At 46.5% G+C, this 14,116-nt stretch overlaps 1 protein-coding gene across 1 annotated transcript in view; it reads right to left on the bottom strand.

Moving 5' to 3' along the window:
- Pip5k1b (phosphatidylinositol-4-phosphate 5-kinase type 1 beta) overlaps window positions 1–11,754 on the bottom strand; it is a 271,358-nt gene extending 259,604 nt beyond the window's left edge. Inside the window, exon 1 of the mRNA XM_085833913.1 lies at window positions 11,662–11,754. The gene's annotated coding sequence lies outside the window, so the exon portion shown is untranslated. The remainder of the gene's footprint in view (window positions 1–11,661) is intronic.
- Window positions 11,755–14,116: the final 2,362 nt, after the last annotated feature.

Raw genomic sequence — 14,116 nt, 5'->3', positions numbered from 1 at the left:
CCGCTGGTCTATAGATAAAGCATCTATGCTCAGTCAAGAAGAACCTTCATACTTCGTACTGGCAAGAAAGAAATTGCCTCGAAGGCAAGATCCTCCCCCTTGGAGGGCTCCAGCTTCAGAAACAAAACAAAAAAACAGAACAAAAAACCAAACTCGATTGAGATTGAACTTCGTTAAATGCCACCAAGGGGTGTTGACTGCTGGAAAATAATCACCTTGGGAAGTGTTTTCCCAGGACCAGCATGCAATGAAGCCCACAGAGCTGTGATAAAGGCCACAGGACATCTCTGTCTGCCAGCAAAACTTGGCAGCACTGTCCCTACGGTGCTGGATCTACAGACATGAACTATCAAGAGGTATGGGGTCACAGAGGTCTGCTCCAAACTTCAAGTAAAGTATGGCATGTTGGATTCCTTGTGAGGGGACCCTGAGAGGCCAGTAAGTGATGCTCTGAAAGTAAAGCCCGTGTTGCCATGGAGACCCCAGAATGTTGGATGTGTCGGGACCATAATGTTCACCAGGGAAAGCTGTAGGCACAGTGTGGAGCTGGCTTAAGCGGGAGACTGTGTGCGTTGCAGGCAGCAGAGCGTGGAGCTGCTGAAGACGGTTGGAACACTGAGACTGTCATGAGCGCCACGTGCTGGACGTGGAGTGAGAGGATTTGGCATTTGCCCTGCTTGTTTTGAGTTTTGCTTTGGTCTGGTCATTCCCACTGTGTCCCCATGCCCCTGTTTTGGAATGAGAATTGGTGTCATTGTATTTTGAAAGTATGTAACGTGTTATGTTATAAGGGCGCATAGTTGAGAGATTGCCTTGAGTTCCAGATAAGACTTTGGACTTTTGAACAGTGTTGAAACATAAGACTCATGAGACATTCTGAGTTGGAGTGAACACATTTTGTAGTAGGAGAAGGACAGGAGTCTGTGGAGCCAGAGATGGAATGTCATGATTTGAAGTGACGTGTGCCAGTGACTAGGGTCACTTGTGACAGCCAGTCTTCACTTTTAATTACCCTGGTTTAGAACTGTCTTAAGGAAACACACCTCACAGTATTTCTAAAAAGAGGAGACCCTGAGTGTAGGTAATGTCAACTGATAGGTCTGGGTCCCAGACTGAATACAAAGTGGGCAGGGAAGCAGGCTGAGCCGCAGCACCCATCACTCCCCGGGTCCTGGCTGCATATGCAGCATGTCCACTACCTCACCATCCCATTATGACGGGCTGTACCTTCAAACTGTAGCCCCAATGCACCTTCCCTCCCTTAAGTTGCTTTTTAAGTTGGAAATGTTTTGTCTCAGAAAAAAAAAAAAAAAAGAAAGAGAGAAAGAAAGAAAGAAAGAAAGAAAGAAAGAAAGAAAGAAAGAAAGAAAGAAAGAAAGAAAGAAAGAAAAATAATGAACAGCCTTTCCTACCATGGGTGCACATATGCACAAACACATGCATGTATATATACGTAGATGTAGGAGCACACGCACACACACACAGAGAACTCACAGCTCTCATAGCACTGACGAAGCTTCCTGTTCACGATTTCAACCGGTTTCTATTATGTACAAGGACAGAAAGCGTAACTTCAAACACCATTCTCTTCTTAACAATCTACCCCTGCAATTATGCAAAGTAACCTGGGTCTTCTTCCCAGGGTGGCTGGAGCAAACCATGGCCACAGATTACAGACAGCACTTTTTTGGAAGACGCGCGTTTTCTCTCAGTCCAGTCCACCTACTCTAGCCACATAGGATGCTGAAGGGCTCTGGTGTGGCCAGCTCAAGCTGGTGACAGCAGTGTCACACTTCAGGAAAGGAACATGCACACTTCAGGGCACACCAAAGCCTGGTGTTTAGAAAGGGTTGGGTGAGTCCCCAGGATTTACAATGGAGTATTCAACCTGCATCCCTTAGAGAAATTGATTATAATTATGAAGGTGAACCTGTCTACACTCATAAAACCATAAACTATTAGAATAGAATGCTGTTTGGATGAATTATTTAGAAAAGAAAATCCTCAGATTAAGCAATAGCATCAAAGGCCATCAAGGCAGAGAACTCTGGCAGCCAAAAATCTGTCCCTTTCTAAGAGGGATTATCTGACTACAGGAGACAAAGATCCAGCCAGAATAATACTGTGCCGGTTTCAATCATATCTATCCTGATGGCTACAGCATGGATAAAGGTTATCAGACAGCCAGAGTAGATGCAGAAGTCACCAGCTAGAAGGTGAATTGCCGAAACAGCAGCACAAAGGTGGGGAGGATATTCTGGGTATGACAGCGATAGAAGTCGATAGTCGATTAGATGCTGTGGATGGAGTCAAAGAAGGCCCCCGAATTTCTGCTTTTGCTATTTGCTGGCCAGTGAGTCAACAGCTTGGAAGTCTGTAAGAGTATCAGATAGATAATGATTTCTTGCACACATGGAATTAGAGGAGCCTTTGGGATTTTTGAGTGCAAGTCTAATCATGTAATTTAGAATTCTGAGGGAGAAGAGGAGAAAGAAGAGGGGGAGAAGAGGAGGGGGAAGAAGGGAGAGTGGGACACAGAGAGAGCAAGAGCCAGAGCAAGCACACACCAGGTTAAAGGCATAAATATAGAATCAGTTATTATCTCTTTTTAAAAATTCTTACTTCAAGCTCCATTCTGAGGTGCTACGACAATAACCTCGGCTGCCGTGCCTCTGTGCTCACGGACACGCGTGCTATCGGAAATGCCTCCCCTTTCCTCCCTTGTGCTGGCTGAGCTTACATCAACTGGACAAGAAGCTAGACTCCTTTTAGAAGAGATAACCTCGTTAAAAAGATGTCCCTGCCAGATTGTCCTATGAGCAAGCGCGTTATCAGCGCTCCTCCACAGCTTGGGATCAACTCCTCCTGCCTCCCGGTTCCTGCCCGTTTGATTTCCTGTCCTGAGTTCTCTTGGCAGTGGAGTCTGACCTGAGAGTTATAAGCTGAAATAAAGCCTCTCCTCCTCGAGTTGTTTACGGTTTGGTGCTCACTCACAGCAATAGAAACCCTAACTTAGACGCTTAGACACGTGGAGAAAGTGAAAGGAAAGGGAGCTTGAGAAGTGCATGGGGCTTAGTGGTCTCTCAACAGTCAGGCTCCTTAAAATCTGGTATCATGTTTATGTACGTTGGAATATCTCATAGAACCTGGCATTGCCTTAGCTATGAGGTTCACCAATATCTGTAATATCTGTAATGCTGAACTGACTTGAAATATTCTGAAAATTGTCATACACACACACACACACACACACACACACAAACCTACTGCTTCAAGCCAGACATGGTAATACTTGCCTATAAGTTCAAGGCCAGTCTGAACTACATAGTGGGAGTCTGTCCCCCAACCCCCACATGAATATGAATATATATATATACAATATATATATATATATATATGTGTGTGTGTGTGTGTGTGTACACATATGTATATATGGCATGTAGGTACATATGAAAGAGAACAGGGTTTGGGAAAGAAAGGAGTAGGAGAAAAAAGAAAATCAGTATTTCTCTTCCTAGATACAATGTCTGGTTTTCACTATCTTTCTTTTTCTTTTCTTTCTTTTTTTTTTTTTTTTTTTCCGAGACAGGGTTTCTCTGTATAGCCCTGGCTGTCCTGGAACCTACTTTGTAGACCAGGCTGGCCTCGAACTCAGAAATCCGCCTGCCTCTGCCTCCCGAGTGCTGGGATTAAAGGCATGCGCCACCACGCCCAATCACTATCTTTCTTATTCCTGGCATCTGTTGAAGTATATATCCCAAAATATGTCATGCATGGGCCAGGGTCATCACCATGAGCAATCTCATGAGCATCACTTGGAAAAGTCAGTGACCATCAATAACTAACACACACACACACACACACACACACACACACACACACAATCCTACATACCCAATCCAGTCACAAGAATGTTCTCTTGTCATCTCCAGAGTCCTAAAGCCAAGACTGGCAGAGAAAAGAAATTTCAGTTCTCTCTTGGTATTTCTGATGAGCAGACAGATGGCACCCTCTCCACACACAGGGATTCACTTGGGAGCACAGAACCCTCTGGGAGGTTGACGCTTTAGGAAAACAGTTTAACACTTACAGCCAATACTGAGTGTGTATCGGAACTACCTGGAAGCCCTGTTGGCATCCCTGGAGACCCTGCTGAGTGTTGGCATCCTCCTTCTTTCAGATTCCCGGGGTAGAGTGAAAGATCTGCATCTTTAACAGGTGCCCCAAGGACCACACTGTGAGAATCACTATCCTCATTTCTAATATATCTAAGGTTTATAGGAAAACTAGCCGAGGCTGGGAAAACAGACACAAAGTGCCAAAGCCTTCAATGGTGGTTTGAATGAGAATGTCCCTCACAGGCTCAGAGTTCTGAGTACTCAGTCACCAGTTGGTGGCACTGTGCAAGAAGATGGTGCTGCCCTGTTGGAGGTGGTATGGTGCTGGGGGGCAAGCTGTCAGAGTTCAGAGCCTTGTCCCTCTTCCAGTTGCTCTCTGCTGTGCTAGTTGTTCTGAAGTGATTGTTCAGCTTCCTTTTCCTGTATGTTTCTGCTGCTTGCTGCCATCTTTCCCCACCATGATGGATGCTTCACCCTCTAGTGTTGTAAGCCTAAATAACCCTTTTCTTCCTTAGGTTGTCATTGGTGACACTGTTTTATCAGGAGCAACAGAAACCTAACCAATGCCCTTTGCATATTATCACAAAGTCTCTTCCTTCACAGGTGGACCTGTTTGCCAGTTAGGAAGTTTTACAGCTTGTCTTAACCATTTTGGACAGTTTTGGCTTGTGCTTAGTGATTTCGACTCACCGTTTGGTCTCATGGTCTGTTGTTTTATGTCTGTGTTATCAGCTGCTTTTTGTTGCTGTTGCTGTGTCAAAATGCCTGACCGAAACAACTTACGGATGGAAAGGTTTATTTTGGTGCAGAATCTGATCAGTGAAGTGTGGTCAGTGTGGGGAGAGCAAGAAGCAAAGGGAAGCTATGCTGGCTCTCGGCTCATTCTCCTTTCTCCCTTTTTCTTCAGTTGAGGACCTCAGCCCATGGGATAGTGTCAGTGTGGGGGAATTACCGCTATTCTAGTGCGGTTGGCATTGCTAACATTTAAGCCTTACCACTAATGATGTAAGGCCCGGTGATGTAATGCTAGTGGTGGCCATTCACCTTCACAAAAGAAGCATTGGTTTAAGCATTTACTGAGCACCTACTGTGAGGCAGCCACTAGATTAGCAGTGCTAAAGAGCCATGGTGTATGTCTCCAAGGAATGTATAATCTTGGGTCAAGTGATATGTAACAGAAAAACAAGTATGTAAATATCATATTGTGACATACAACACAAGTCTTTTAGGTTGGATCATCAGAGGATTAATTTAGAGAAGCTTCAAGCTCACCCTCCTCTCAGAGCCCTGACCCAAACTCACTATTATGCCATCTAGTGCTTTTCAAAAAAAGCTTACCAAGTATTCCATACATATACATACAAACACACACATATAGATCAGACACCAAGATTCCATATATATACATATATATGTATGTGTGTGTATAAATACACATGTACACATATACACACAAACATACAAATAAACAATACGTATATCGGATAGATTAAAATAAAATTAATTTTATGTGTGTTCATGTATGTGGGTACACATGTATGTGTGTTTGTGCATATGTGTACGTGCACTTGGCAACTAAAGGTCAACTCTGGGTGCTGTTCTCAGTAGTGAGCTGCCTTATTTTTGACATATGTCCTTTCATTAAAACCTAGGACTTACCCATAGGCTGGGCTGGCTTGCCTGTGAGTTCAGAGATCTGCCTGTCTCTCCAGCACTGGGATTGCACACACACACACACACACACACACACACACACACACACACTCACGACCATGCTCAGCTTTTTATGTGAGTGCCAGACTTGAACTCATGTCCATCTCCCCAGCACCAACGAATAAAATTTTTATTTAGATTAATCTTCTAGCTAAAAAAGAGCAGTAACTAAATAGTATTTTTAAACATGCTCGTTTTTCTAAATACTTCAGAAAGTAAAACTACACTAAAAAGCTGGCATCTACTGAGTAAATCCTGATTATAGTGACCCGTGACCACTGTAAATTGCTGGATCTACTTTCCATTCATTTGCCTGGTATTCCTAAAGTGGCTTAGGAAAGATTAAAACCATTGAAATAGTTAAGAAACATCCAAAGATTTTAAACATTAATTTGAAGGTGGTTGACACAGTTTAGAGTTTCTCACCATTTGTAATAGCCTTAAGTTCCAAGAATATACACATAAACAAACCAGGATGCCTCGCCTTTTTTCATGAAAAATATTTGCCTAACACCTGCACCATACTTCCTACTCACTCAAATAGGTCACATGATGGTGAGCACAGTTTTAACAACAAAAAGGTATGAATTAAGCATTAGAAACCCATCCCCTGAGCTGGAGAGAAGGCTCAGTTGTTAGGAGCACTGGCTGTTCTTCCAAAGGACCGGGGGTTCAATTCCCAGCACCCCAGATGGCAGCTCACAACTGTCTGTACAACTGTTTGTAACTCCAGTTCCAGGGGATCCAATACAATCACATAAACATACATACAGGCAAAATGACAATGCCCATAAGCCTAAAATAAGATAAATTGCCAGTTGATGGTGGTACATATGTTTAATCCCAGCACTTGGGAGGCAGAGGCAGGGAGATCTTTGAGTTCAAAGCCAGCCCGGACTATAGAGTGAATTCCAGGACAGCCAAGGCTACACAGAGAAACCCTGTCTCAAGAGAAAAAAAATAGGAAAGAAAGAAAAACCCATCACGCAGCATGTTCAACCATTGCATTTCTTGTGCCAGTCTATCTGTGAAGCAAGACACCTTTCTATGACTAACTATGTCTCTATCCTGGTCTTCAAACTCATCAGTCAGCATTACTGGATGCAGCTTAAATACCCCCTATTTTTCTTACAAAAAAAAAAAAAGATGAACTTTCTACAGGCCTGTCTCCAAACTTTAGTTTCACCCCAAGGTAATTATATCCCCCAGGCTCCTAACATGTGCAATTAGAATCATCTCCTGAGGCTCCAGGGAAAGACTGCACACCCATTTCTAGGGTGGGAACAATGTTAAACGTGCCAAACATGCCGTGCTTTCTGTTTCATAGCAATTTTACAGTTAGAGGCAGGAATTCTCAAGGACTTACAGGTGGCCCATTGTATAAACACTCCCCCCAAGCACGCTACTGGTCTTCTCTGTACCACAAACCGTAAGGAAACAAGGATTAGGGAGAATACACACTTCACGTGGCTGGCTGGCTTCTTGAAGGTCCCAGTGGCTGGGGTTCCAAGTCATCCCAAAGCAACCTGGTTTGCAGAGAATGCATGTATTTTCCTGAGAGACCATCATCTTTGTATGTTCTGATGAAGCCGTGCACATGATGATAACATTGAGAATAAATTGTACAAAACCAAGGCCAGCCTATTAGTTTATTTCCAGTAGGGTATGGATGAAAAGCAAAGCAAAGCAAAGCAAAGCAAAGCAAAGCAAAGCAAAACAAAACCAAACCAAAACACCCCTTATCAATGGAAGCCAGCTATTTTTTAAAAATAAGCTAGAGGTTAATTTATAAAGAAACAAGTCAAACACTGGAAAATTAGTAAGACAAAAAGATGCTAGACCCCTCCCTGCTCCTTTCCCTGGCTTTCAGCAGAAACACCTCCAGTATCAAAGATAAGCCTAGAAGTGAAGGCTGGGCTGAGCTACATAATGTGCTGGGCAGCTTCTAAAGAATTAAGGGGACTCCTCCAACTCCAGTCATTGCATTCGTACGAAGGGAAATTGTTCTTTTTCCTTTTTTAAACAAGTAACACATTTAGGACTTGGTATTTTTTCAGAGGACAATAAGAAAGGCTGTAGACACGCACACGCTCACACACATACACACATACACACACACACACATACACATTATTTTTCTGCTTTAAATTACAATTTAACAGGACTACAAGCAAATGCAAATGAAATGTCTGCATATTTAGGCTTTTACTGGCTGGGTGGTGGGACCACTCTTAATGGCTGCCTTTATTTACCACAACAAGATGATCCTGCATTTGTTTCTATTCAAACAAGTCCTTTTCTTCAAGGCCTGGAACAAAGTATTAATTATGAATCTGCTGATGCATCTTCGTCAAGAGAAAGCTAGCACACGGGCAAGAATGGGCATTCATTTTCTCCATCACCACATCTAGTTAGGCAATATTTGAAAACATAAATAGGAAAATAAAAATATACCTGCTCCAAAAATTACTGGCAAACAAGTTTTTGGCAAACCTCTACAGTTTCTAAAAGTCAAAACTGCACCCTCGCTGTAAATCCTGGGACAACTTTGAAAACAAACCTCCTTAACAATGGTACATTAGCTCTGGCCTTGGACCAGTATCCAGGTGACCCTGAGCCAGTCTGTTTACCTCCTAACTCTTCAGCTTTCTTACCTGTAAATGGAAATGTATCCCAACCCGAGGAAACAGCAAGATCCATTAGCAGTATGTAAGAACCACTATAGTTATTGTCTCATTCTCTCTCCTACACATAAACCAAACCAAACCAAACCAAACCAAACCAAACCAAACCAAACCAAACCAAACCAAACCAAACCAGGTTTCTGTGTATAGGAAGGAGTGGAAAGAGAAGAGAATTCTTAAAGGGAACAGAAAGTAGGTTGGTTTCACTAATTAGGTTCCTCCTCCCAAACCACGAGGCAATGTTAAGTGTACCTCAGCACCCTTGAGTAAAAAGGAGTGGTTGGAGCCAAGCATGGTGGCGCACGCCTTTAATCCCAGCACTCCGGAGGCAGAGGCAGGCGGATTTCTGAGTTCGAGGCCAGCCTGGTCTACAAAGTGAGTTCCAGGACAGCCAGGGCTATACAGAGAAACCCTGTCTCAAAAAAACAAAATTGAAAGGAGTGGTTGTCTTCTCTATCTCTCGACATGCTCTTTCATAAAATGGCACAAGCCAGTTTCTAGGGATGTGCCCTTTAGCCAGCTATATGTTCCTGACGGGAGGTGGAAGGGCACAAGAAAGAGACAGCTGTTTTCACATCATGAACTCAGGAGACAACATGGGTGATCCACAGTGGGCTCCAGTCCCTGCGCTTCAGAGGGCGCAACTCACCTCTCACAGGGAAATCATCCCCTGTGCTGGGAACTTACATGCAAGGTGCTGTGTGTTTTATAATAGCAGGCTGTCCTTATGAATGAGTCCATTCACCTCCATTAACTTAACAGCCATGGGGAGAGGGTTATTGACTATATGCAAACACGAAGCTTTAAAAAAAAGTGCATATACAATACCAATTTGTACCCGAGAGAACTTTAACCTGAATACTTCAAAGTCAACTAGAAGCACTAAACAGCATAGGTGCTCGAAGCTGCTCAAGCACACTTGCAGTTTTCTTTCCCTCCGTCAAGTGGTACGCGGTTGAAACTGCCCAAGTCAGAAAAAATAAACTGAAGCTGGAATCAATGATTAGCTAGCTCCCTTGGCTGATACAGGGAAAATGGGTTTCTCCTAAAGGAAATAATACCACATTATTAGACCCCGAAGGATGCTAAAGCTGGCAAAAGAGGCATAATTTCGTAGGCACTTTTTTGTTTCCCATGAGAAATGCTTAAGGCTCAGAGTATGGTCTGGCACAAAGGCTGTGTCAGAGCTACAGCCCAGTTCACCAACCAGCTCACTGAACAGAGTGACCTCATCTAATCAGAAGTGGGACAATGACAGAAAACACAAAGCAACAAACTGTCAGGCGATTAGATGAACTCTCCCTCTTGGACCATCCACTCAGGGGAGAAGTGATGTAAAACTCCCATGATGGCCTGACCCCGGAGTTTCCCCACATCTGCAAAATGTGAGCATCAAATCACAAGGAGGCCGAACTGAGCACTGTGAGAAGACAAGCCTGGCCATTAAAGAAAAGAAGACTTCACAAGTACCGAGCTGGCTCTGAATGAGGAACAGCAAGGCTGGCTTTAACTGGAAGGACCGATTGTCACTGTGATAAACCCCAGAATCCGAGTCCCCCATGCCTCCTCTAAACCTATGATAAGCATCTTCACCACACCTCCCTCAGAAGTGGTTGAAATAAGATGAGCATACTGAAAAGCAATTAAAAATTGCAAGACACTGATGCAAATATTAGGTGGGTTTTTTTTCCCCCCAGTCCCTCCAGTTTTCTTAGTTTGGATAAAAATGTAATATGGCTTTATCTGTAAGCACTGTTCAACTTTCCTGCCCAAGGATGGCTGCACTTCCCATGCGTCCTCGTGGGGGGGGTGGTCTCCACCTTTGTACACAGAACCCAACATTTTCTTCAGCTCAGAGATCGCACAGGACACTTAAGGCTCAACCTTGAACTTGGTTGGGTAAGTTTTTGTTTTGTTTTTGTTTTTCTGGAGGTTCCTTTCAGTGGGTAGCCCTCTGACAGAAGCTTCCATGAACCCCCATCACACTGGAGTCTAAGGAAAACCAATCCTTGGACTTTGATCTACTCCAACGACTGCAAAAACACTACAGCCTTTACACAGAATAAGAGGGAAGTCTCCCGGAAGAGAGGCGAAAGGGGCCCTTTACAGTTAAGTTCAAGAGAACAGCCTCGGGCTACTTCTTAGATCAGATTAACCAGGTCTCAGTCCTTATGGACCATTCATTTTACAGGGGGACCTCTACCAGGCTGAGAATGCCATCAAGGGGCAGAGCCAGGGCAGAGGCGGAGGGGGGGGGATGGCTACTTGAGAGTCAGCATGCGCTTCCTTTACATAGCATCATAGTAAATAGCAGATCCTGTTCAAAGTCCTGATTTCAGTAGACATGAAGAACAAACTCACTGACCTACCCAAACAACTTCTCTGGAACAGGTTTCTACCCAAGCATGCTGTGCACAGCAGACAGCCGGCTTGAGAGGGTGGGGGTAAGAAATGAGAACATGCTCATTTGCATAGATGAGAGATAAGCAGACGTTTGTTGTCTTCGGTTCTGACGACTCCTGGCACCAGAGTGGCAAGTCCAACTCCAGCGCTCTCCCCATCCCCCCCCCGTCACTCCCCCCCCCCCCGCCCCAGATGTTGAAGCGTCACATTGACAGGGCCATTGAAGACAGGGGACTGTAAAAGTCGGCGGCTGTTTTCAGGCTGCAACTGTAGTTCACGTGTTCCACCTGGCGCCAGAGCCAGAAATCAAGCAGAACGTCGACTCGTGGAAGCCCCTCTGGACATCCCGGGGGCGCCTAACAAGTTCGCTGCTGTTTAGAAGCAGGAGAGAATGACGGAGACACCTCTCCTGCTGCAACCAAACTCAGCAGGTTCCCCAGAAACGAGGGAGGGGTCTCTGACTTAAGTGAGCCGGAGGGATCACCGGGTGTCACTGCGGCCCTAGGGATCAGGGTAGCGAGGCGGTCGGTGCCCACGGGGACTGCGCAGCTGTGGCCCCCGAGGAGCGAAGGTCTTGGTTTGACGACCACGGGCGCCCCCTCCATGTCACCCCCAGCACAACTCGGACAGGCAAAGTGGAAAGGTGGAGAGCAGGTCAGGTCCCAGCAGAGACACACAGAGCCTCAGGCGCGGCAGCAAGGGAGGGTGTAGGCAGGGTTGCCGGGGACGCGCAGGAAACTTACCTCCTTCGGCCGGCGTGCTGGAGCCTTGGCAGCCGAGACCAGTTGCGCCACCGCGGGCAAGTTGTCGGGATGTCGTGGGTTCTCCGGTGGCTGCGGCGGGCGGCGGGCCGGGCGGAGCCGGAGCAGCGCCGGGGGTGGGGGGGCGGGCAGGTGCCGGGCCCTGCCGCGGGGCCACACTGGGCTCGGACGCGCAGCGACGGGGACGCGCGGCTGCGAGTGTGCAATGCGCGCGCGCCGCGGCCGGTGTGCGTGTCCCCGCGTTCCCCTTCCTTCCCGCCGCTCCTCTGGCCGGCAGAACGGCAAGCGGACCACTAGGACCAGACAGCGCCGGGTGGCGCGGCGAGGCGAGATCGGGGGATGGAGGCCGAGGAGTGGCGGCGCCTCGCAGCCACGGGCCCCCGCACGGCGCGCCGGAGTCCGAGCGGGGCGGGCAGCGAGCAGGCTGCGCGGCGGCCGCGACTCCGGGAGGCTGCAGGCCCCGCCCGCCGGCCGCCCAGGCTCTTCCCCTTTTCTCTCCACCCCCTGCTCTGTCCCGCACTCCCTGCAAGGAAGCCAGACCGGTTTGCAGCAGCAGAGCAGCCCGCAGTCGGACCTAACGCTCTAGTCGGTGCGTGGGAGATTGTGCGCCCGGGCCACTGTGCAGCCAGGACTCAGAGCAGGGGTGAAGCGGCTCCCTGAGATTAGCGGGATTCTCCAAAGCTCCAGAGCTTCTGGGAGCTTCTCAGAGTCTCAAAGCCTCACTGCTGCGGACTGTGTTGGGGTAGGGCGTGCCGCTGCCAGTGTCCCTGGCCACCAGTCGGGCAATGCCAGACTTGACTCCATCAAAGGAAGCTTGAGGAGCCAGCACTTAAGCAAGCAGAGCCCTCCCCTATACCCCCTTTACCAGGAAGGGACACGCAAAGGTTCTGAGACCACACTTGTCTCCCTTCTAAGGATAGCAGGTGCTCTCAAGAAGGACGATCTATCCAACAGGTTAGAGATGGGCTAGTGAGGGGTCCCGCGCCATTGAGCTACAATGGGGGCGCTCCTGCTGGAGCCACTTGGAATCTCACTAGGTTAGTTTAGCTTCGAAGAGGGTAGGGGCTAAATCTAAGGATCCGTTTGGAGTTGTGCTGTTCTGAACGCTAAAATTAAATTTATCTAACAGGCACAGGAAGAGAGCGACTCCCTCCCAGTTGGGTCGAAGCAAGTGGTACGGTTCAGCTTTATCACTTCCTTCCACTTTCCCCTCCTCAAACAAAACAAAACACTTGTGGGAGAGACAACTTGAATTCTGTCAGAGGAAGACCAGCATTTGATGGCCCTTGCTTGAGGACACTCCCTTGAGGCTCTGCAAAGAGCACCTGCAGGCAGTTTTGAAATCTTTTAACAACCCCACCCCCAACCCCAACTCGAGTGAATTTGTGGTGGTTTAGTGTCACCCTGGAATGAAGCATAAAAATTCCTTTATAACAAAAAATGCATTGTTCTTAAAGTTTTATTGACGTAAAGCTGACAAATCAAATAGATGTGTATTGTTAGGGACGGTATCTCCAGTGTTCTTCCAGGTGTGTGTGGCCGCTACCAGCGATTTAAGGCATCACTAACTTAGGACTTGGGTCCTAGCATTCTGGACTTATTAAAGCACAGAGTCAGAACATGTGCACGCTTTTCAGATGAGAAAACCGTAGCCCAAAGACATCCAGTAACTCTCAGGTGAGAACACAGTTTTCCTTACTCTTAGTCCTTGAACAAAAAGTAACAGCAATACTGACTTAACAGAGTTCAAGATGGGGCCAGTGGAGGGGGCAGCGGAGAAAGAGCAGCGGATCAAAGATCAAAGAACCTTGCAACCACCTGCTGTGAATCACTGTATAGGGGGCAGCATCACACCGCTCTGAGTCGCTGACTGGCTGGAATCTGGGGCTGGGGAAATCAGTCCCCCGACGCGTGCCTTAGACTTCCACTCTGAACTTCAAGGAGTGGGAAGTGGATTTGCTTCCCAGAGAGGCGATGCCATAGGGGATATGAAAACTGGCAAGCCAAATCTGAATGACCTCTCAGTGGATCGAAAGCGGTCAGAGGCGTTAGACTCCCACACCCCAATCCTGCACTGCTGCTTTCTCCATTAGAACCTAATCTCACAGGCAAACAGCTTTGGGCTTCTGGTAGAGAAGTCCCAAAGCCAACTGCTTACAGGACATTTGGAGAGATAACACGGTGAAACTGGACTCTAAGAATTTCCGCAAGAGCCTTAATACCCCACTGTTAGTTCCATGTATGAAAACAAAACAAAACAATCCTTCCTGATCTACTTATATCAGTGGGATTTCAGGAAAGCCATCCTCTATTGGAAATGAAAGATCATCAATGTCACTAGCAATAGTGACTTCACCAGAAAAATCTTGAAACCTATTTAAAAACTAGAAAATAATCATTTAAACAAAGTCTTAAAATTATTATTTATTTCCTTACA

The sequence above is a fragment of the Mus caroli genome, unplaced genomic scaffold (assembly GCF_978045245.1).
Source record: "Mus caroli unplaced genomic scaffold, Mus_caroli_1 scaffold_20, whole genome shotgun sequence".
NCBI lineage: Eukaryota > Metazoa > Chordata > Mammalia > Rodentia > Muridae > Mus > Mus caroli.
Note: the sequence above shows the minus strand (reverse complement) of the source record. Positions and strands in the feature narration are given on the sequence as shown.